This window comes from Oryctolagus cuniculus, chromosome 16 (assembly GCF_964237555.1).
Source record: "Oryctolagus cuniculus chromosome 16, mOryCun1.1, whole genome shotgun sequence".
NCBI classification, from domain to species: Eukaryota; Metazoa; Chordata; class Mammalia; order Lagomorpha; family Leporidae; genus Oryctolagus; species Oryctolagus cuniculus.
The window spans coordinates 48,720,332-48,744,460 of record NC_091447.1 but is presented as its reverse complement, the minus strand read 5'-3'; positions in this window follow the sequence as shown (position 1 = coordinate 48,744,460).

Sequence of the window (24,129 nt, the reverse complement as noted above, 5' to 3'; positions counted from 1 at the left end):
AAGAAAGAAAGAAATACCAGCTGACCAGGGTCTCTAAAATTGTACTTCAGCTTCATCCTTTCATGGACTTTCATTCTCAATATGACTGTTTTTCTTAGTTTACTTCTACTATCATCTCATCATTTCTCCTTACTGCTCAGTAATAGAGTCCAGAAAATTCCCTTCTGTGTCAGTGTCGTGTGGTTCCTATCAAACAGGCTGGGTGGTGACCTCACTCTGAGCTATCTACACCACCTCAAGGGGCCGTTCCAACTCTGAGTCTCAACCCAGTAAGACCCAGCATTATCATTCCAGTGCTTATTCTAATCAGAGTATTAAAGCAAGTAACAGCATAAAGATGTGGCTCAATTTTTAAAAATAAAACTTACTCCAACTTCAACCTATTTATTAATGCGAATCTCTTATGTCCTCCCAAGTTGCTCTAAGAACCCATTGTAATCCATTAATAAGGACAGGTTTATTGCAAATAATGCTTCCTATGTGATTTTGCTTGAGGTGATTAAGCCACTGACATTCTTTAATGAATTCACATTCAATAACGCACACCCAGAGTTCCCTAAGTGGCAGGCACTGTACTAAACATGCATGTATTTAATTTGTGTTTCCAGTCTTTGTAATAAACCCAGACATGGCACATATTTTCCCCAACCACAGCCAGGGTCTTCTTATTCATTAAGGAATTCAATGAATAAGCAAGCTGTAACACTATCTATATTTGTGCAGCTCCCAGTCCCACATGAGGATCAACCCAAGATCTTGTCTTGACCCAGATACAAAGAAACTGAACAGCTGAAAATGGCTTTCTTATCTCATTAATTATACTTTCTCTCAATTTTTCCATTTACAATATACTAAAAGCCACCTTAATTTTTGTTTTTCTCCACAGCTTTTCTGTTGAGGTTATGACCTTGATTATGGAACATCTAAACCTCAAAAGTAACTACTCCAGTTCCCTCATTGAACAGTTTCTCTCAAGATGTGAAAAAGACAGAGAATATTTATCTAAAATAGTGTTTTGCACAAATATGTAACAATTACCTTAAACTCAGAGCCATGTTACCTGTGTTCAATATAGTCTATAAAGAGCTTGACATAGCTTTTAAAGTGGATGGATGATTCCAAGCAAATCAAGATATTGGCACAACATTATTTCAAAGAAGTTTTAGAACATCTGTGTGTTTCAGTTTTGTGGGCTTTTCAGATCAACTTAAAAAAAGCTTCAATTAATTTTTATTGCAAAGATTAATTCAGGGTGGGCATTTTGTCCAGAAGTTAGAATGGTATTTTGGGCACCTCTGTCCCATGTTGGAGTGATCGAGGTTGAGTCCCATATCTATTTTGGATTCTGGTGCACACCTTGGGAAGTAGCAAGCAACTTCAGCCTGGCTCAAAATCCTGGTTACTATGGGTATCTGCAGAGAGTGAAACTACAGATACAGAACTTTCTCTTTCTCTCCATTTCAAGTCAATTAAAAAAATTGTTGAAAAGATTGAGGTTTCTATATGTCATTATTCTCAGTATTCTCATACAGAATTCTTCAACATTATAACCTGGAGTCAGGAGTTACACACAGGTGTTCCAGGGACCACTGTAGTGGTACAGGAGGTTAAACTGCCACTTGTAATGCCAACATTCCTTATCAGAGTGTCAGTTCTACTCCTGGCTACTCTTCATCCAATCCAGCTTCCTGTTAATGCATCTGGGATGGAGGCCGAGTACAGCCCCTATCAACCAGTGAGAGATCAGGATGGAGTTCTTGGATCCCAGCTTCAGCCTGGTCCAGACCTGGCTGTTCCAACCATTTGCGGAGTAAACCAGAGAATGCAAGACCTGTCTCTCTCTTTTTCTCTGTCATGCTGTCTTTCAAATAAATAAATCTTTATTAAAAAAGGAGTCTCCCATAGATCCCTCGTCAGGGATAAGAGTAGAAAATATGTGTAACTTAAAATTTAGGGTTAAATAATACAATCTAGTATAATTTACAGAAAGATTTGAAATGAATAAATTTATACACAATCTAATTCTATACAATTTAATCATACACACTCAAAACAAAACAGGGTTCAATGATTTCAAAAGAAATGGTTTAGACCAAAAACATTAATTCAGGCTTGTTTTCATAAAATTCATAAAAACCTTGTGAATTTTATGAATTCTTTCAAAGAAGGAAAGATAGTAATCAGTTGGACTTCTAGCAGTGTAACTGCTAATGGGCATTTGTTTATATTTCCTATGATGAAGACACAAAATACTGAGCTCCAGCCTTCAAAAAGTCATCTGGAAAAATTCCAAGATTTAGTCACTTTAAGTCAATATTACACACACTGAAGAAAAGTACCAAGGAAGAAACTGTAACATGAGTTGAAACCCATGAAAATATCTATGGTTTGTATTTTTATTAACAAAGCAAAATTTGGTCTGAGGCAGAAGAGAAGAGGGAAAGAAGAAACGTGGCTAAGTGCTATGACCAACGAGACAGTCATCAAGAGCTGTTATGTAAAGCTGGGTAAAGAAATGGGAGAGCCTCATATTTTACACAAATTCTAAAATTTATATAAAGCTAATGCATGTGAGAATTCTTCAGAAGAACAGAAAAAGAATGCAGTGGCATGCCGATATAAGAAGTTGTCTGTGGAAAACAGACTACTGTTAGTGAATTAAGAAATGTGAATGCTTAGTTATGCAGCAGTAAGACCTTAATTTAAGATAAGGACAAGAGGAAGTGAGAGCCAGGGGCAAACCTGCAATGTATTCCAACTCAACAAATAGTCTACTCTAACAATATATACATGATAAACTGCGTATTTGCTATAGAAGCTGCAAGTTAAATAATCCCAAATTTTCAGTTCTATTAGAATCCAAATACATGTCATTGGGGAAATTTGAGGTATAAAAGGGGAACAGATAAGGAAAAATTGGGGAGGTGACTTATAAACAGAATTCAAAGGAGATGCATAATGTAATTATGGAATATCCAAATGGATGTTAGCCACAGGTAGCTCAAAAATGAGTCAATCATGAGCAAGCAGTTCTGCTGGATACAGTAGACTTTCAAAGCATCAATAGAAAGATGGCCTGGTACCTACATTCCAGAATGTTGGAGATGTTCCCAAGATATCCAAGAATTACCTTGGAGATTGTCACCATTGAAAATGGAGAAATAGGAAAAGAAAGAAATAACAGAATAGAAGGTCAAGAATAGTACAATAAAAAAGCAAACTTAGAAAAGTGACCACTTTTATCACCGGTTAACCCCACCCCCACCCCGCCCTGGGCATTCCTAAAATACATTCGCACTATTTGGAAAAAATATATTGTTTACAAAAACAAAATGTTTTCTATGAATAGGAATTCATCAGTAAACCTGAGCATCTGTGGCTTTACGTACTGGAAGTTCATTTCTTTACTCTTGGGAAATTAGAGATGTATTCCTTGACTGGAGGTCAGGCTTTCTAGCAGTCACACCCTATAACAAATCATCTGTGACTCCTCCACCCTCTAGAATTTGACCAACAGAGAGGAAGAGCGAATGAGGTGTTTGCTGTAGGTTTGTGGACCCCTGTACATGGTCTAAGTCACTTCTCACTCCTATTGGCTAGAGTTAAGCCACTTGCACTAACCTAATTCCAGCTGTATGTGAGAATCCTAACCCATAGGCTCAGGAAGAAGAGCAATCTGGTTTGCCGGGCAGCTGATTAATCTTTATCCCCCTCGGCTCTGGGATGTATCTCATTAGTCAGGATCCTGAGGGAGGGACATGAACTGGATAAAATTACAACATTTATTTTTTATGTTGGTCATATAGATTTGGAATTAAATCTTTTTTCACCTGTCATAAAAATACTCAACTTTTAATTTTCCTCTTGTCAAGCACTGCACAAACTTTGGCAAGTCGCATTTCTTCTTGATATTACAGGGTTACTGCTGGTGGAGTAAATGCTATATTTAGAATGCTGAGCAATACTGAACAGAAATGTAATGTGTTACATTGTGTTTGATAGAATATAGTATCGAGGGAACCAATGCACTATTCACCTATTCACTGTGGCCAAACTGCAAGGAAAGCTAGTAGTTCCGCAGACTGTATCACATTCTTTGGACTGCATGAGTGAACCAAGAGAAGAGCTATACCACGAGATTTTAGGTTTCAGCAGAGGTGCACAGTAGTCTCTCCTAGTTGTGCAGTGAGAAAAACCACATACAGATGAAATAAGTAGTAATTTTAATCAGATGAACAAGTATGTCATTTGCAGAAAGATCTGGAGAACAGTTTAGCACATTTATCTCTTAAGATGTGAAATAACTCAAGGAAAGAATTTTCATAAAGAAGATGAAAGCTGATTTTGCATCCTCTCAGTTGCTGGGCTCTATTTATTGTTTTTTTCCCATCAGTTTGCTTGCAAGCAGTAGGAACACGCCGAAGGGCTGCAGCTCACCCCGGCTGACCCTCGCTCTCACACTTCTTGCTGCCTGGCCCGAGCTGAGCTGACAAATTATGAATCTCGTCGACCAGCACAATTTGGTGGGAAATTGTAGCAACTGTGGCTTAGGTCAGTGGATCCAGAACTTACCTACATATCGAAACCTCCTAAGAATTTTAAAACACTTGTGTCTGATTGCAGTTCTCACTAACTTGTTTTCTGGATGGTGTATACAGCCTGGGAATGTGAATATTTTTAAAAAGCTCCTTAAGTGGTTCTCACGTGCATCTGAGATTGGGAACCACTGCTTTGAATGTTTCTTCCTTGTTCCCTTTCTTTTGTCAGGTAGGTTGGACACTCTGAAAAGGGAGTGGCAATCTAGGGAAGTGGAATAAAGAGTCAATACTGATTATTACCCCAATTATTAGATGGACCTTATTATGATTATTGAACATATCTGTTTGTGTTATGCTGAACATTGTTTGAGTCTTGAAATACACCAGTGAACAAAACAGTCTGTCTTGTAAACCTCACATTAGCCAGGAGGAGAAACACAATACATAAGAAACAAACACATTCCAGGAGAATCTAAGAGGCTAAAGCACCACATAACTATAGAAACAACTAGAACATGCTTGAAAGGATCAAGATCTACTGTGAGGGAGGAAAGATCCGCAGTTTTCAATAAGGCCATCAAGGAAACCTGTCTTCTGACCTTCGCCAAGCATCTTTATATCACTTCATTCCTTTTTTCCCTTACAACATTAAGATATCATCACATACATCACACAAATTAGTAACTGTGGTTCAGAAAGGTAAAATAATCTGCTCAAAACCACATAGTAAGTATAGATTGACAACAGAGCCAGGAATAAATCTCAGATTTGCTCCATTCCAAAGCCAGTGCTCTGATCAGCTCCACACGATCCTTTTTCCTTCGCAGTCATATTTATCAAATTGATGCAACTGGTTATGTTGCCTCTGTTTTTGCATCATCTGCTTCCTCCTAAATTTTCAATCAAACCAGTGTTTCAAAGAAGATCATCCAATTCTAACACAAGGTTACTTCGAAATGTTTGTGTGTGAGGAAAATAGAAATAAAAAGCTATGTTTATTTGGTGCAAAGAATTTTTGAAAGCCATGCATACATTTTTCATAATACACATTTCCCATGAACTCTTTAAACACCACTCATACCGGCCTAGTTGTCATACTGGGGCAATGATAGTATACTAATTAAAATGCCCACACACTAGTCTTTAATGAGGTCCCAAAAGCAGATCTATGATTTCTTTCACATCTTTAAGTCAGTCTCAATACATGCTGTTTTCAATGACTGTCCAAAGTTCAAGCCACAACTTCTAACTTGCTGATGGTCAGTAATATGCAAACTTTCAAAGAGTCAAGGATGGAGTGGGATTGACCTTTGTAGGGACAGAATGATGATGCTTACTCCCCCATTTCCCATTGCAGGGCAGCTCTCCTCTCTCATCCAGCCCCTGAGTGCATAAGTAATTCACCTGCTGACAAGGGGCAACATTTCCCTTGGAGCTTCACTTACATCTCTGACTACGAGGGTTCATCCAGCACTTTCTGAAACTGTCAAAATGCCAAGTAGTAATGCTTCCATACTCAAAGATGTGGTGGATGTAATACATGGGTGTTTGTAAAATTATTTCTATCCTGCTACAATATTTCAACTCCATCATGATAGGAGTAACTAATCTTAATAAGCACGTGTTGAAATATCTAGTGTGAAATTCAGACATTTTTTCCATTTGCCACCATCCTTATTAGATAACCGATTTTACTGGAAAAAAAATTTCCCATAATGGTTAGGTGACCTCTGCTCTAGTTTAATACCCTAGACATTTAAAGAAATATCCTTTGTGCTATGTCTCGCATACCTTAAAAAAGTGGTTGAGTAAGTGAACATAGAGGCTATGAGTAATCAATCTTGTTCTACTTTTCAAATATATCTCTGGTATTTATCTGTTCCATGGAATTCTTGTCCAAACTTTATCTTTCATTACCAAGGAACTTATTGCACAGGACCCTTCAAATATTCATTTGTTAGCTTGCAGAACAAAATGCAGTATCCTATTTGGCCCACACATCTTCAAAGTCCACCTCCAACGTCTTCAGCGTCATCTCATAGCACTCCCATCTTGCCCACCATACTCCAGCCAGACACAGCAGCCGTCTTTTCTCATGCTTGGAGATCCTCACCCTTCTCACCTCCAGACTCTGCTTCTGTTCCTTCTTCTGCCGGGCCTCGCTGGGTCATTCTCATCACTTAGGTCCCACCCAAAATATCCCGTCACAAGATCTATGTATCTGTTAATCAAAAGTAGCATCACAATTGATCTCTCTTGCATTCTCCTACTGTTTCCTACCTACCATTTTACAATTTCTTACCATATTGCGCACCTGTTTACTTGGCTATTTTCTGCTTTACTTCTTAGACAACAAGCATGTTTTATTTACCACTTCTCTACTTATAGATCTTCTCTACACCCACAACAGCCAGAACTCTGTCTTCAATAAGTATTTGTTCAATCAAAAAGTGATTATGAGCACCAGCATGTGGCACAGCAGGTAAAACCACTACTTGCCGTGCCAGCATCCCATATGGGCACCCATGGCAGCTCCGTTTCCAATTCAGCTCCCTGCTAATGTTCCTCGGAAAACAGCAGAAGACAGCCCGAGTGCGTTTGGGCCCCTGCACTCACATGGGAGACCAGGAGGAAACTTTTACCTCTAGCTTTGCCATCGCAGCCATCTGGGAAGTAAACCAGCAGATGGAATATCTCTCTGTGTGTGTCTCTCCCTAACTCTTTAAATTTTTTTAAATGCTAAAAAAAAAAAAAGTGATTATGAATACCCCAGTAGTCCACAACAAATATTAAGACCTGATATACTTTATCCAAACCATGTATGAAAGAAAGAAAAAAAAAAAAAACGAGAAAACAAAGCTTGTGTTTGGGTGTATCGTGTCTCTATTCTGCACTCCCCATGCGTGTAGAAATGTGGTCTGATCCTTGAAAGTGTGGATCTATAACATTACATGACACCTTAATGTGGTTGTTTCACCATTTAGTTAATGCCAGTTCCAATTAGTCATCCAATGATAGTATTTTTATTAAATTAACTTTATACTAGCTTCAGTGTTACTATTCATTAGTATATTTGCTCTATCCCATAACCAATGGTGATAGGCCTCTGATAGTTACTAACAAATGCTAGGGAGTAATAAAGTATAATTTTACAAGGCATTCAAACGCACAAAGGAAGAACAATGTTTGACAGTTTTATGCTTATTGTTCAAGAATTTAGACGCAAGCCTAAGTTATTTAGTACTATATTTAATGCTACTGTTTCAGGTCTGTTGAAAGGAAATATGGGTAGAAAAAAAAGACTTTGTAATTTTGCTAGTGGGCTTCCAGTGCAAAAAGAGTAGATGACAGAAATCTGACATTTAAAGAAATATTATTTTTTCAGCACAATTCCCAGGAGAATGGTACAGTTATGCAAAGGCTGTGTTCACCTCCCCAGCAAGGGTGTGGATTTATCTTGGAAAAAAATAGTATGAAGGAAAATTAAGAAAGCATTTTTCTTGTTTGAATGACACAGAGAGAAATTGTTCATTTAAAAATCCCACAGGCAGCTTTTGACGCTTCTTTGCAGAACTCAGCAAGGCTTTGATCAGTCAAATATATCAGCAACATATGAGGACACAAACAGGAGCTATCGAGACACACTTTGTGCATTTACAGTTTCTCCATCTCTAGTGCTCTTATTTCTAGAGTCCTTTGTCAGCAGGCTGGATGAAGTCCTATGGCATAAGAAAGTTCCCTTTTAAAATATTATTATCCTTATTTTTACAGATTATTTTTCTCTTTGGTCCTCAGCCAAGATACTAATATTATTCAAGTGCTTCAAAGATATATTGCTTGCATTTTCCAGACAATCTCAGGTACTGCCTCTGGTTAAGCCTTTATGAAAAAGCTGATTTTTCTATATAGGAGAAATCTTGTGTAGTAGGACAACAAAAGACTTTCACATGCATTCTTAAGTCTGAATGAACCTGCTAGATTGATAAGAACACTCAAACCAGAATTAGCCCTTTCTCTCTGTCTCTCTCACTGTCCACTCTGCCTGTCAAAAAAAAAAAAAAAAAAAAAAACCAGAATCAGCATATTGCTCAAACTCAGCCATTCAGCAGTGCCCCTGCACAATGTATAAACGCACACACACATATATAAATAAAATACACTTTCTCTTATGCATTATTATTCCCAGATAAGGAGATAAGAGGAAAAGAAAGCCTAATGTACATATTAATATTGGAGTTGTGTGAAAGAAAATCTAACTTTCTCTGGGAAGATGAGTGGTGATAAAGTTTTCTACACGGAAATCTCATGAAGAGTGATGTGAGAGAGAACCTAAACCACCAAACTGATTCCTTTTCTTAATTAGGCATCTAGACAAACCTTCCATTCTTAATTTAGTGCTAGTATCAGCATTGTACAAATTGTGCAAATGTCAAAAATCATCATTTCCAGACTTAGCCAACAGAATTTTGTGCACAACTAAAAAAAGCAACACATTTCCAAAAAATATTTATTCACCTCCCAAAAAAATACAGAAAACCTGTATATAGATTACAGGTTGAATATCCCTTATAAAATGTTTGGGATCAGAAGTGCTTCAAGACTTAAGATTTTAGAATATCTGCGTACGTATAATGGCTATCTTGGGACTCAGGCTCAAGGCTATATGCCTCACAAACGTAGCCTGCAGATAATCTCATACCTTATTTTTAATAATTGTGGGTATGAAATCAAGTTGCATGACATGGAATTTTCCACTCGTAGTGTTCTGTGGGCACTCAAAAAGTTTCAGCTTTTGGATGACTTTGGAATTTCCATATTTATATGCTCAACTTGTATTGTAAAATCGTGTTTTTGAATTTTATTAAATATGAATGATTAACATACTTTTTGATACTTTAGGAAAATTATGCCTCTATCTCATTTCCATTGCTTTTTAGTTAACTCTGACTTTAGTCATTCAAAATGACCACTCCTCACTCCCAATCAGTAAAATCAGTCCAAAAAATTAGTTTACTTCAAAGTGCTACTAAGTAAAACAATGGCTTGATATTTTACTCAGAGAAAAACTTTACTTAAGCAAGGGGCCATAAAATGGGGATAGTTTTATGGCTGGCGCCATGGCTCACTTGGCCAATCCTCCGCCTGTGGCACCGGCACCCCGGGTTCTGGTCCTGGTTGGGGTGCCGGATTCTGTCCCAGTTGCCCCTCTCCCAGGCCAGCTCTGCTGTGGCCAGGGAGTGCAGTGGAGGATGGCCCAAGTACTTGGGCCCTGCACCCACATGGGAGACCGGGAGGAACCACCTGGCTGCTGGCTTCGGATTGGTGCAGTGTGGCGGCCATAGCGGCCATTTGGGGGGTGAACCAACAGAAAACGAAGACCTTTCTCTCTGTCTCTGTCTCTCTCTCTCTCACTGTCTAACTCTGCCTGTCAAAAATAAATAAATAAATAAATAAATAGGGATATTTTTAATCCAATGGAATCATTTTCAAACAGCAAAATTTTAGGTAGTCTTGCTTCTGCAAATGTATTTTAGGAACATGGACCTCTATGATTAAGGTCACACAAGATAACGCTGGTCTTGCTTATGTAAGACAAGGGTCTTCCCATCACAGCACACAGCAGAACATCTGAACAGCTTCTTCTAACTCGAGAACTGGGCTTTGCCTCCAGATTTTTGATTCAATGGGTAAGAAAAGAGCCAAAGGATTGGCATTTCTTTTGTGTGTTTTCTTCTATGAAGAGAACAGAGTTCATGTATTTTTACATACACAATTCTAAGCCCATAATGATACTTCCACCCACCCACCCACCACCTACCTCTTTGTCTTATAGGTTTTGTGATAACATACTTTAAATTTACTTTATAGTCATAGGCTTAATATTCCACTAAATAAAGAAATCAACAAGTAAAAAGCAGACCACATGTTCCCCATGTGTATAGACAATGGCTATAATGTCGATATAATGCATATACATTAATTCTCTACACTATATATTAGCTTCCACAAAGCAAAAAATAAAAATAAAAAAGCATGAAGAGACCAGCGCCGTGGCTCACTAGGCTAATCCTCTGCCTTGTGGGGCCGGCACACTGGGTTCTAGTCCTGGTCGGGGCGCCAGATTCTGTCCCGGTTGCCCCTCTTCCAGGCCAGCTCTCTTCTGTGGTCAGGGAGTGCAGTGGAGGATGGCCCAAGTGCTTGGGCCCTGCACCCCACGGGAGACCAGGAAAAGCACCTGGCTCCTGCCTTCAGATCAGCGCGGTGCGCCGGCCGCAGCGCGCTGGCTGTGGTGGCCATTGGAGGGTGAACCAACGGCAAAAGGAAGACCTTTCTCTCTGTCTCTCTCTCTCACTGTCCACTCTGTCAAAAAAATTTAAAAAATGAAAAAAAAAATTTTTTTAAAAAGCATGAAGTTTGTCTTTTGGGATCTAGCTTATTTCACAAAGCAAAATAGTCTCCAATTGCATCCATTTTGTTGTAGAAGATGGAATTCCATTATTTTGATGGCTGAGTGTAGTATACATATACCACATTTTCTTCATCTAGTCATCAGCTGATGGACATTTGGGTTGATTCATAATTTGGCTATTCTGAAATGAATTGCTGTAAACATGGGGGTACAGATAACTTTTTTATATGCTGATTTCATTTCCTTAAAGATGTACCTGCCACACAACAGGCACTTATGTAAATTTGGCTGAATAAGAGCATAATCATAATAACATGAATATGCCTTTTGGTGTCATACAGCTTACTCTTGAATAGTACCTATGGGTTTAAAAAAAAATGTGCACAGAATGACATGAGAATAGTCTACATGGCTGGGAGAATCCAAGGGAAGGGCAAGAAACACAACTTCAAGTAGCCAAAGAAAGCTTCCCAGAGGAAATTACTTCTAAACAACAACTGAAAATGAACAGGCATCTCTGAAGGTAGAAGGTGTCAGAGTAGTGCACAGATGAGTTGAAAGAACTTTAATATAATTCAGTATGGATCTACTAAATTTCCATTATGGAACAAAGAGCTACAGTTGAGCGATAAAACACACAGATGGGGGCCAGTGCTGTGAGGGAGTTAAGCCATGGACCAGAGTACCAGCATCCCATACGGGCACTAGTCCCATTCCTGGTTGCTCCGCTTCCAAGCCAGCTCCCTGCTAAGTCACCTGGGAAACAGCAGAAAGTGGCCCAAGTGCTTGGGCTTGTGCCCCTGAACCCACGTGGGAGACCCAGAAGAAGCTACTGGCTTTGGTCTGGTCCAGCTTCAAAAGTTACAGCCACGTGGGGAGTGAATCAGCAGATGGAAGATCTAACTTTGCCTTTCAAATAAAATAAATATATCTTTTTAAGAAACACAGAGATCATTCAGATTGAAATCTGAGAGCATGAGAACATACAAAACAGCCATCAGACTAACTCTTTGAATGTTTATAGAAGCTGTATTCCTAATAGCCAAAACATTGAAACAACCCAGATGTCTATCAACCAGTGAACAGATAAGCAGATTCTAATACATTCATAAGAAGCAAGAAACTTCTCCCATACCCAACAAGAATGACTCTAACAGCATCATGCTAAGCACATGAAGTTAGGAAAAAAAGCTACATATTGTATCATTTAATTATTTTTCTTTTTGTCTGTAGTATTAAAAAATATTTTCCTGGGGCTAGCATTGTGGCACAGCAAGTTAAGCTGCCAGCTAAAACACCAGCATCCCTTATAAGTAGCAGTTCAGGACCCCACTGCTCCATTTCCCACCCAGCTCCCAGCTAACACACCTGAGAAAGCACTGGAAGATGGCACAAGTGCGTGGGCCTCTGCTACCCATGTGAGAGACCTGGATGGAGTTCTAACTCCTAGCTTTAGCCCTGCCCATCTCTGGCCCATCTCTCTCCCCTGTAACTCTTTCAAATAAAAATAAATAAATCTTTTTTTTTAAAAAAAAGGTTGCGATTATAAAGCAAACTGAAAGTTTATCACTGTAAAAGTTATAAGGTAAATAAGAAGTACTATGTTCTTAAAACTGTATATATGAGGTACGGGCACTGTGGAGTAGCAGGTAAAGCTGCTGCCTGCAGTACCGGCATCCCATATGGACACCAGTTCAAGTCCTGGTTGCTCTGCTTCTGACCTAGCTCTCTGCTATGGCCTGGGAAATCAGTAGAAGATGGCTCAAGTCCGGAGGCCCCTGCACCTGTGTGGGAGACCCGCAAGAAGCTCCTGGCTCCTGGCTTTGGATCAGAACACCTCCAGCTGTTGCAGCCAATTGGAGAGTGAACCAGCGGATGGAAGACCCCTCCCTCCCTCTCTCTCTCTCTGCCTCTCCTCCTCTCTCTCTGTAACCCTCACTTTCAAATAAATAAATAAATATTTTAAAAACCTGTATATATTAAATACAGGAAATTTTTTCCCTTTATTTAAATTTTTTAAATATATTCAAAATTTTTCCCTTTCTACCATCACTCCAGAAAGTAATATGTGGCACATAGTAGGTTGTCAGTAAGAAAATCAATGAGTGAACAAGTACATGAATGAAAGAACTGCAACTCACAAGAGATTCCAGGATGTATTTCTATTTCCACAGTGGCTTACACACAGCAAAGGTTCTAAAAGTAATCACTGATTGAGAGCCGCTAAGATGAATGGCACGATACTTTACCTGAATTTTAAACTCACCGCCTCATTGTACATTATTGTCAACCAGATATTATTATTACTCTGTCAAAATGAAACAAATTATTCTGTTCCATTTTCTCCCCAAGCCACCATGAAATGTGACAATGTTTCTAGTGCTGATTTGATTTTATGCTGAATTTTCTTGCAAAAAATTATTCCGTAACTTATTTGGTACCAGATGATTCTGTACTAACTGAAAGACAATTTATCTTCTTGAGCCTGTCAATCCCACAGAATAGTACATACGGGTTTTGTAAACTTCTGACTTTTCATCTTGAGATATCCTGACAAATTCTAGCATTCTTTAACTGTGATACATTTTCTAAATGACACTACAGAGCAAATTAGAGAGAATACCTCTCTAGTACTCCAGGTTCAAAGGTAATTCAGTTAGACTTAATAACCACTAACTCCTTTACCTTCAAGTCCCCTAGATTAGAATGTAGAAGGTACAAGAAACCTGACTCAGGCCAACTGAACACTGTCAAATGAACCCATGCCATTTGTAGTAGGCAAACTCAAGTGGGCCCAGTGATTGCCAACCCTGGTGTTCCTGTTTTTGTGAAATCCCCTCTTCCTGGCTGTGGCTGGAACTGTCAACTCACCATGGAAAACCATGTGTGTCACATTCCAAGAATGTCACTTTCCAAGAACTGATTATAAAAGTCTGGGGCTTTCATACAGGGCACAATATAGCTCCATCTCTCTGTTGGGTAAACAGGCACCACGTTGTGGAAGCATTCAGGTAGCCTGGGTACGGTCCCCAGCATGGTGGTGCAGCCTGCCAGCATCTTCATGAGGGAGGTAGGAAATACGTCTTTAGAGGTTTCTGCAGGCCCAGGTGAGCAGCGACATGGCTGCTACACTGACTGCTTGACTACAATGTTGTGACAGCCCAAACCAGAAGCCCTGGCTAAGCCACACCCCAACTCTGAATCCTCAGCATTTATGAGATAAGAATTCGCTGGCGTAGGCTGCTAAGTTTTGAAGCAATCTGTTGCTAGTAATTTGAAACTAATATAAAAAAGAAATCTGCCCCCCCAAATAATATCATTTGATTTGTATACTCTTGCTGTCGCCTAGCTCTTTCACCACCTCTGTGTGGTATAGCGTAGTGGTGAGGGGCCCTAACTCTGAAGCTGAACAGTTGTGTGGGGGGCACCACTCTCCTACAAGAACTAACATAGCAATGACACAATCCACACCACGAAGCTGGGGAACTCTGAAATGAGATGACCACGTAAAGTTTCTTAAACGCATGGAGTATTCTGTGATTGCAGCCACTCTCATCATTCCTTCTTTACCTCACTACATTTGCATTTTCTACTTTAGTTCTCTTTCTCCTCTTTGAGTTACAGCCTTTTGCTTATTTTCTCTTGCCTTTAATAATGCTTTCAAAAAATATTCTTTGAATGCCTACTGTTGCAAGATCTTAGAACAGAAAACAGGTATACAAGGTCACTGAACAGGTGGAGTTCAACCCCCTGTGACTTACAACTGCTTCCCCTCCCCTACTGTTTTACCTTAGGCCATCCTGACTCATCACCATCACACCCCATATTTCTGAAGCTTCATTGCCCTGATTATTTTATTGTTAAAATTATTGTGCATAGAAATAGTTTGTAGCCAACAGCTGTGTTTGTCTCTCTCATCTAAGAGTTCTGAGCACTGACTTAATGCCTTTATGATTTCACTGAGTCTAAGCTAAAACCTGTTCCAGTTACGTTCCATTTTAAAGACAGACTGAATAGAAATGCTCCCCTTCACCTTAAAATCCGCTTGCTTTTTCAACATCAAACTCTACATGATTATATTCAGAAAGTTAAGTCCCATTCTATTATCAAATCTTAAGTTTTTACAAGCTCAACAAAAAATAAACTTTCCCAAAGGACATTTAATAATATGCAACCCTAAGAATTGCTCAGTGATTCCTCCATGCAAAAACAGAAATATTACAAACTTAGAACACAGTAAAAGTACTGCAGCTGAGTGCTTGCTGCAAACTCTGGGAGCTCGCCTGCCTTCAATCAAATTCTATTCTTATTTCTTAATAGTGTCACCCTGTCAACTGATTTCACCAGCTCACCCCTCCCCATGCCTGTTTCCTCATCTGTGAACTGTGGATAACAAGTCTCTAAGCGGCGGAGTTCACATAAGGAGTAGATGAGTTCGCATCTCTAAAGTGCTTAGAATCTGATACATGGTAATGATCACAGGTACTTGTTAAATAAAAACAGTGAGGTCAGAGCCCTCTGAGCTAGACTGTTTTCTAAGAAGCTAAATTTAAAAAGAGAAAGAGCTCTTGATGGCGATAATTGCTTCGCCTGAGCCCTGAAAGGAGCAACTCTTCTACTCAGACACAGCGTGCTCGGCGAAGAAGCTGTGTCCAGGAGAGCCAGGAAGGGCACCAGCTCTGCTCAAGAGCTTACGGCAGGTGATTCTTCAAAGAACGCTGTGACTACTTCAAAATCTAACCTACTATGCTCTGAAGTATTAATTTGGATACACAGGAATTTGGAGGTTATAAAAAGGCATTCTTCACCTTAATTCAAGATTTTTCTAGCAAGTACGAATACTGGTGATCTAAAAATTCATTTGTGAGTTTACTTATTGATTTAGTACGTACGAAGGACCTATTGTTGAGAGACCAAGAAGAACAGTCAGTGCCTTCAAGCAGCTTACTCTAAGGAAGGAGAGTTTGGCCTAACAATTAAGATGCCTACATTCTATCTCAGAATACTTGATTTCAATACCCGGCTGTGGCTCCTGAATCCAGACTTCTACTAATGCAAACTCTGGTTGGCAGCTGAGATGACTGAACTGATTGGGTTCCTTTCATACATGTGAGATAGCTGAACTGGGTTCCAGGCTCCCGGCTTTGGATTTGCCTGGTTCCAGGCAGCGTGGGCATTTGGGAAGTATGTCAGTGGATAAGAATTCTTATTTATTTATTTATTTATTTACACACACACACACACACACACACACACACGAGAAGGAACTTAGCATCCCTAAAAGCAGACTGTGCTGTGTACTCCAATGAAGACATAAATCACATATACTGATAATGTAGTGAATATAGAAGGATATTATGAATAGGATAAAAAATATAAGCCTCTCAAAATACAGAAAAGATTGTAGTGCCAGCTGCAGTCGATCAACATTCCAGGCAAGGCAATCAGATGGCAAAAGCATGGACAGGCACATGAATAAGACATGTCGCAGAAGCTCAGAATAGCTGTTGAAGAATGCAAGAGGGAAGGGTGTGAGAAAAGAACCAAGGTACCTACATAGTGGGGAGAGTCTCGAAAGAGCTTGTGTTTCCTGGTAAGAAATGCATAGTTCTTGTAGGCCAGGGAATCTTCCGCAAAGATGGACCCCTGGTCAAACGCTGAATAGCACAGCCTCCTGGGGAGCACAATGCATATAAAGGCTCTAAGAAATCACAAAGAAAAGAAACCATTTTTCAAGGCTAATTCAAATGGAATTCTATTTTCTAGTAATGTGTCCCCAAGAACACAGTTCAGAGAATACTATTATAAGCGAGGGCGGAGGGTTACTTTGCTTTTGAAATGGAAGACAGCCTTGAGAAGAAAAAAGACTCAGGGAGACCAGAAAGGAAATAAGTACACTGCCAAGTAAGGCAATGGTAGTTGAATGTCAATAATACAATCATTGGGAGGCAGAAGCTGGAGTAACAGGGAGAGAACAGAGTTCAAAGAGACCCTGGGCTTTATCTAGCATAACCACCCAACAGGTGCTTGTCACCCTTTGGCGTGTCAAACACAAAAAAGCTCAGAAAATTTCAAAGAAGTAGACAACAAACACTGTCCTCCAGGAACTTAGACATGGGTAGAGAATGCTATGCAAAAAAAAAAAAAAAAAAAAAAAAAAAAAAAAGTAAAATGTGTTAGACAGGCGTGGTTTCATCTGCAGGTGCAGACAGCTTCCTGAGTCATTTTTCCTGTCCCCTCCTCCTCCTCCTCCTCCGTCTCATGTCTCATGGCCATTATGTTCTTTTACCCAATGTACTTTATTCCAGAAAAGATTCCATGCATTTTCACTGAAGCGTGAATTTAAAGAGATGCATTTTTCTCATAGGTATTTCTAATTTAAACCATAAGTGCTAACACACATTTGGGTATAAAGTATTTTAACAAAGAGAAAAAGTGCAGTGCTGCAAGGAGAAGTAAAACAGTAAATTGCTCTAAGACATAGGCGCTGCCTCACTCCTTGTTAAGGGTAGCTCTGGACATGCAGGGCGAAGTAACAGACAATCAACCTGCTCACAAACACCCAGCCAAGTATTCTTCACAGCATCTTTGCCCAAAACATCTGGAATAAAGGACAGCAAAATGACCCACCATGATTTTCATTGGAAAGGGCACAGAGGTTAATTAAAAGATGCTGATTCTAAGACCCCATCCCTGAAAATGTCTAGAGTGGAGCCCAGGAATCTGAAATGCTTTGACCAGTACCCCTAGATGACTTCTTGTGAACACTAACACATAAGGACTATTGACTAAACACAAGATATAGAATTGCATTAGGTGAAAGCCTGTTATAAATATAGGCAAACAGCATGGTTAGTCAGCTTCAGCACTATTGTGAGGGACAGCGGTAAAGAAGCCAGGTTTTCATTCAGAACTTGCTTTGGATAAGTTAATTATAGAGGGATTTACCAGTATTTCTCAGAATGGATTTAGACTCCACTTGGAACATTTTTATTATCTTGATTTAAGAACGGATTTAATTTAAATCAACCCAATCCTAAATAGCTAGTCAATTTTATCAAATTGTACCCAAAAAAGGCAGTTAATTATTTAACATTAACTTCTCTATACATAAATTTGAGATAAATGAAGATTTTTTGGTACAAGACAGAAAACCTAAGTTGAGAAATTATTTTTGTATATTTTTACAACAGCAGCACAAAAATGAATGATGATTTTGCTTTCCAGATAGAGAAATAAGGGAAACTGTGAAGTCATCTCCTATAGATTATTAATATATACAATTACTTGATTTTAATTTTTCACTAATAAAGAGCTATTAATACATATGTAGTGTTATTTACATAAAGCATATAAATTGCATATAAACTTTTCTAGTGATAAATGCTCCATGATTATGTTACATAGATGACATTCACCTTGGTGAACTTCAAAAACTTAAAAATTCATTTTACCCTGTTTATTGCCTCTGTTCGTTTTGTTTATTCTGATTAGAAAGCTAGATTTAACTCTCTTAAAGTCCAATTTGCAATTAAATGTTTTGCAAGCAATATTTCTATTCCTGGTTCAACAAACGGATCATCAGGGAACTGTTTAAAATATTGCACTGCTCAGGGACCAATGTAGGGAGTGCAGTGAGACTACTATTTGTCCTGGAAATCCTTATATGACACTTAATGTCTGGCCAAGGCTGGATACGTGGCTCATAGGAAAGTGATGTTAGTTGTACACATGTAAAAGTCTCTACTGTTGTTAGAGTCTTATCATTTGAATAGTTTCAATTAATTCAATCCAGCTGTGTAAGCTCATTGGTAGTGGGTGCTTGGACACATATTGGAATTCATTTGTTTGCTTGTTTTCATTGTTGGCAACAAATACAAATTTCTGGAAACTTCGATATTCAGGTCAATTCATCTTAGGATGGATGCTATAGTCAAAAATCATATTTTCCTGACATATGCAAGTTGCCCCCCTACCAAACATTACAAAGAAAAGCATTGAGGATATCCCTTGACTTGTTACATGTTCATAACATTTACCTGAAGTGGTTTCTAAATATATTGTCTGAAATGACACTTATACTTTCATTAAAACACAGATCTTTTATAGACTGTAAATGTAAACCTCAGTTTTAACATTCAAACCAATACTCTCTGCTCAAAATAATATATAAAACTACTTAATAATTAAAACAATGAGACTATTGTCAAAATATATGAAAGCTAATATTTTAGCTGAAATATGTGATATAATCTGTTTCATTGGAAAAATGTGTATTAACAAATGTGACAAATATATAAAATAACACATTAACATTGCTTACTTCCAGATGATGTATCCTAATGATTTTAATATTTATATTTTACAAATGTTTCAGCAATTAAAATTGTATGTGATAGGAACAAAGATTACATCCAAAGTAAATTTACAAGCCAAAATGATCCATTAAACACACACAGCATATTTTCTTAAAATACAATATGAATTATTTCCATTTAAAAACTATAAAACCATTTGTATTATTCAGGATTTTTAAAGACTTTTTATTAACTGAAAGGCAGAGTTACAGAAAGAGGAGGAGAGACACAGAGAGAAAGAGATCTTCCATCTGCTGGTTCACTCCCCAAACAGCCACAATAGTTGGGGCTGGGATAGGCCAGAGCCAGGAGCCAGTAGCCTCCCCTGGGTCTCCCATGAAAGTGAAGGGGCCCAAGCCCTACGGCCATCCTCTGCTGTCACTCCCAGGTGCACCAGCAGAGAGCTGGATTGGAAGTGGAGCAGTAGGACCCCGACCGAACTGGTGCCCACACAAGATAATGGCATTGCAGGTGGAGGCCCAACCCTCTACACCACAAGGCTGGCCTCTCACTATTTTCTGACTATTAAATTAGTAAAGAAGGAATGAGTTTGCCTGCTTTTACTTTAAAAGAAAGTCTGAGTCGGGTTGCTTTGGCTCATGTGTCTCACTTCGCTGGATTCACACATTTGCGGAACCTGGGAAGGCAAATCTGTTCAAGAAGATAGAGCAAAACGTGCACAGGCCCACATATATTTTATCTATCTACTTTCTAACTTTTCTCTCTTCTTTTGTTCCATGCTTTTCCTTAATTTTTAAATACCTGTTTAAAAATACATCTTAAGGGGCAGGCAATGGCCACAGTTGTTATAGGAGTTGGACTGCCTGCATTGCATATCTGAGTGCCTACATAAAAGTTTGGCTAAACTTCTGATCCGAGCTTCCTGCTGTTGCACCCCTGGGAGGCCAGAGGTGATGGCTAAAGTATGGGGTTCTCTGCCACCCGTATAGGAGACCTGGACTGAGCTCCTGGCTTCTGGCTTTGGCCTGGTCCACCCTGACCATTTGGGGAATAAACCCGCATGTAAGCATGGGTCTTGCTCACTCACTCGCAAGCTCTGCATCTCAAATGCAAATAAATATTTTCAAGTACATTTCAAACTTCAGTTTATCAAAAAGCTATTGGAGGGGCCAGCACTGTGGACTGCTAGTCTGGGCCTATGCCTGCAGCGCCAGCATAACATACGGGCACCAGTTCATGTCCAATGAAGCTCCTTGCTAATGGACTGGGAAAGCAATGGAAGATAGCCCAAATGCTTGAGCCCCTGCACTCACATGAGACACCTGTAAGAAGTTTCTGGTTCCTGGCTCCAGATGGACCCAGCTCCAGCTGTTGTACCATCTGGGGAGTGACCCAGCGGATGAAAGACCTCTCTGTCTCTCCCTCTTTCTGTCTATAACTATCTCTCAAATAAACAAGTCTTTAAAAACAAAATTGGATAAGCACCTGCAATATGCTAAGCTGCTAACTTAAGGCAAGTAGCATTCATTTGAAAACCTAAAAGACAAGAACGAAACGATTTTAAACTGCTGATTTCTCTGTTTTGTTTTACAATTTCATTATTTATTTGAAAGAGTTGCAGACATAGAGAGAGAGAGACATCCATCTATCTTCCATCCACCGGTTCACTCCTGATTTAACCTTCATGGCTAGGACTGAGCCAGATAGAAGCCAGAAGCCAGGAGCTTCATCTGGGTCTTCCACGTGGGTAGCAGGGGCCCAAACACTTGGGCCATCTCCGCCTGCTTTTCCCAGGCCGTTAGCAGGGAGCTGGACTGGAAGTGGAGCAACTGGGACACAAATTGGTGCCCATAAGGGAAGGTGGCATCACAGGCAGCAGCTTTACCCACTGTGCCACAACGCCAGCCCCTTATTTCTCTGTTGTTAAAGGGTATAGACAAGATTAGTTGTCCAGTAATTATCCTTATGTAGAACCTCATAATTATGAAAAACTCTGCTTATTAATAATGTGAAATACAATTGGCATTTAGAACAGCAGTATGTCAAGTGAGCTGACTTTTAGGAAAGAGCTATAGGACAATGATAATGGAGGTTGAAGGTGAGAGAGGGGAACAATAACTGGTGTGAATGAAGTACAAGAAATTAGTGGACTTTGGACATTTTATCAGAGCTGCATGGCTCAGACCTCACCAACTCTCAATTTCTCTTCCTCTGATTTTGTCATTGTGAGTTAGAATGGCACTTAGTGAGCAGCCAATTTCCATCCGCTGTTCTGAAAAAAGCATTCACACATAAATTTTAAAAACCTAACTGCTCATAAAATCATGTCCTTAATAACTGTGGATTAATAAAGCTACAGTTAGGAATATTTTAATGGCATGTTATAATTCTCATAATTTAACAGGAACTGAAAACAGTGGGATAAAATCCTGTAAATATGGTGAGAGAACAATCTGAAAATAAGCATATTTACCTAGGGGGAAAAAAGTGGAAACAAATGTACCAAACTGAATGGTTGTTGAGAAGCACCTGAATAGGAGCAAAAAAGACTTTTAAATGCTTCTGCATTATTTCCTACTTTCTAAAATGTACATTTCAAAAAGGAACTCACTGTTCATTAAAACATAGTATCATCAAAAGCATATATAGTTAGGTATAAAAATACAGCTAAAATAATTTGGAACAAGCTATCAAAAATGCTGCATACATGCTAAATTTGAAGACAAGGAATCAACACCACTTACGGCCAGATAGAAGTCAACAGGGCAGTCTACAATCTGATGGAGACACCTTCTTCACTTCCCTAATCACCTCTGTTTGTATCCTAAGTCACATGGAATAAAGGGAGTAAATACAGTTTACGAGACCAAAATCAAACACATAGAAAGCAAAACATGGAAAAAGGATGGTGCCATGTCTTCTGCAAAATGCTGATGAATGCTCAATCACTTCTAACTGATCATTAACGGCTCAGAAATAGAGGACCTGATTAAGGGTAACTGCGTGCATGTTTTAAGGTAAAAAATCACTTTAATACACAAGAATATCCAGGATGAAAGGAGCGCTGGTCCACCTTCCTCTCCAGGTCTGAGTCTGTACTCAAACACTCCTCACAGCCAGCCTACTAAGTCAAAATGTCTTTTCCTCATCTATGTTGTCCCCAGTGACCCTTCTCAAATAATAATTTTTAAAAACTCACAAAAACGTATCCAAGCTTTCACCTGCACAACAGGCCTTCAGCTACTGGTTGGAAGTTATTGTGAGCATTGCCAGACTCATCTTTTTGGCTTCCCATTTCTCTTCATGTTGCAGCTTATTGGTTTATTTCTTAAAAATTGGCACAAAAAAAGCTAAACGTTACCTGAGATACTGCAGTCACAGAACAAGGAAATGGTTGCTAGAGCCCCACAAAGATCCAGAACTGTGATGGTAAATTCTCAGTGTACTACTGTGTGTGTACACACACATTCTCAGTGCAAAGGAAAGGAAGTGAGCTGGCTTTTAGTAAGAAAAGGTACTTCTGAATTAGCTGGAAAAAGGCTTTCAGAAAAGGATAACTTTGTGAAATAGTGATGGGTAAGTCTTGTCACTGGTCAAGAGGCAGATCTTAAAAGGCCCTGCATGTCAGCCCCAGGGGTATAGACTGTTCAGAAGTTATAGAGAAAAAATAAGAATTCTATACAGGACACTGTCAGGACAAGATTGATATATACAAGAATCACTCTGACAGCTAAAAAAAATATGGCTTGAATGGTGCCAAGTCGAAGGCAGGACAATTTATTAGAAGATTATTGCAATTGTCTGTACAACAAATGATGACAGTCTAATCTAAAATGATGAACTTGTAGGGAAAAAGGTTACATTTGATAGATACACATAACTGGAGTCAAATTTGATGTGGAGGAAGGCGTTTGACATGATAGCTGAGACACAGGTTAGGACATCCTCATCCCATATTGACGTATGTGGGTTTAATACTCAGCCCTGGCTTCTCACACCAGATTCTGGAAGGCAGCAGTAATGGATCAAGTAGATGTGTACCTGCCACCCACATGAAAGCCTTGAATTGAGTTCCTTACTGAGAGCTTCAGTCCCCTAATCATTAGGACCATTTTGGGAGTGAACCAGCAGACAGGTCAGCTTGCTTGGCATGTGTGTTCTCTCTCTCTCTCCCATCTGCCTTTCTCACTCTCTCTCTCAATTAATTAATTAATTAAATATAACCCCTGTGAAGGAGGCAACAAGGGTTAGGCCAGGCTTCATACCACTTTTTTAAAGAGTGGCAAGTAATTTTTAAGTTTATAAGTCTGAGCTAATCAGCATAGCTAATAAGTTTTACTAGTCCATAAAAACAATTCTAGCAACCCATGGGTGCTTAATATCCTCAACAGAGTTGAAAGCATTTCTCCAAAAGAAAAATATTCAGAGAAAATAGATATCAATATGAAATTATAAAATGCTTATATACAAAATAAGCACATTTATTGGAAAACCACTTGAATTTATAAAGCCAGTTAGAGCCTTAAAAAATAACCTAAATTTAAATACATACTATCAGTTATAAAAAGAGTAGATCCATATACCCTCACTGTAGATTTCTGATAAGCACCCATATGCAAAGGCCACTCAACAAAATATTAGCCAAAGTTTCATTCTCAGTTACTCAAATCATGTAAGTCAGCAGCTGAAGCCGCATGGTCTTGTAGAATCTGAAGAGAGAACACTTCCTGTGAGGTCCAATCAGTACTTTTAATGCCATCCCATGGGTTTTCTCAGCATCGGCCTTATCCTTGAGCATCCGTTCCACAGCACAACCATTTCAGAGGAAACACCACCCACACCTGAACATTCCAAAATGCACTTT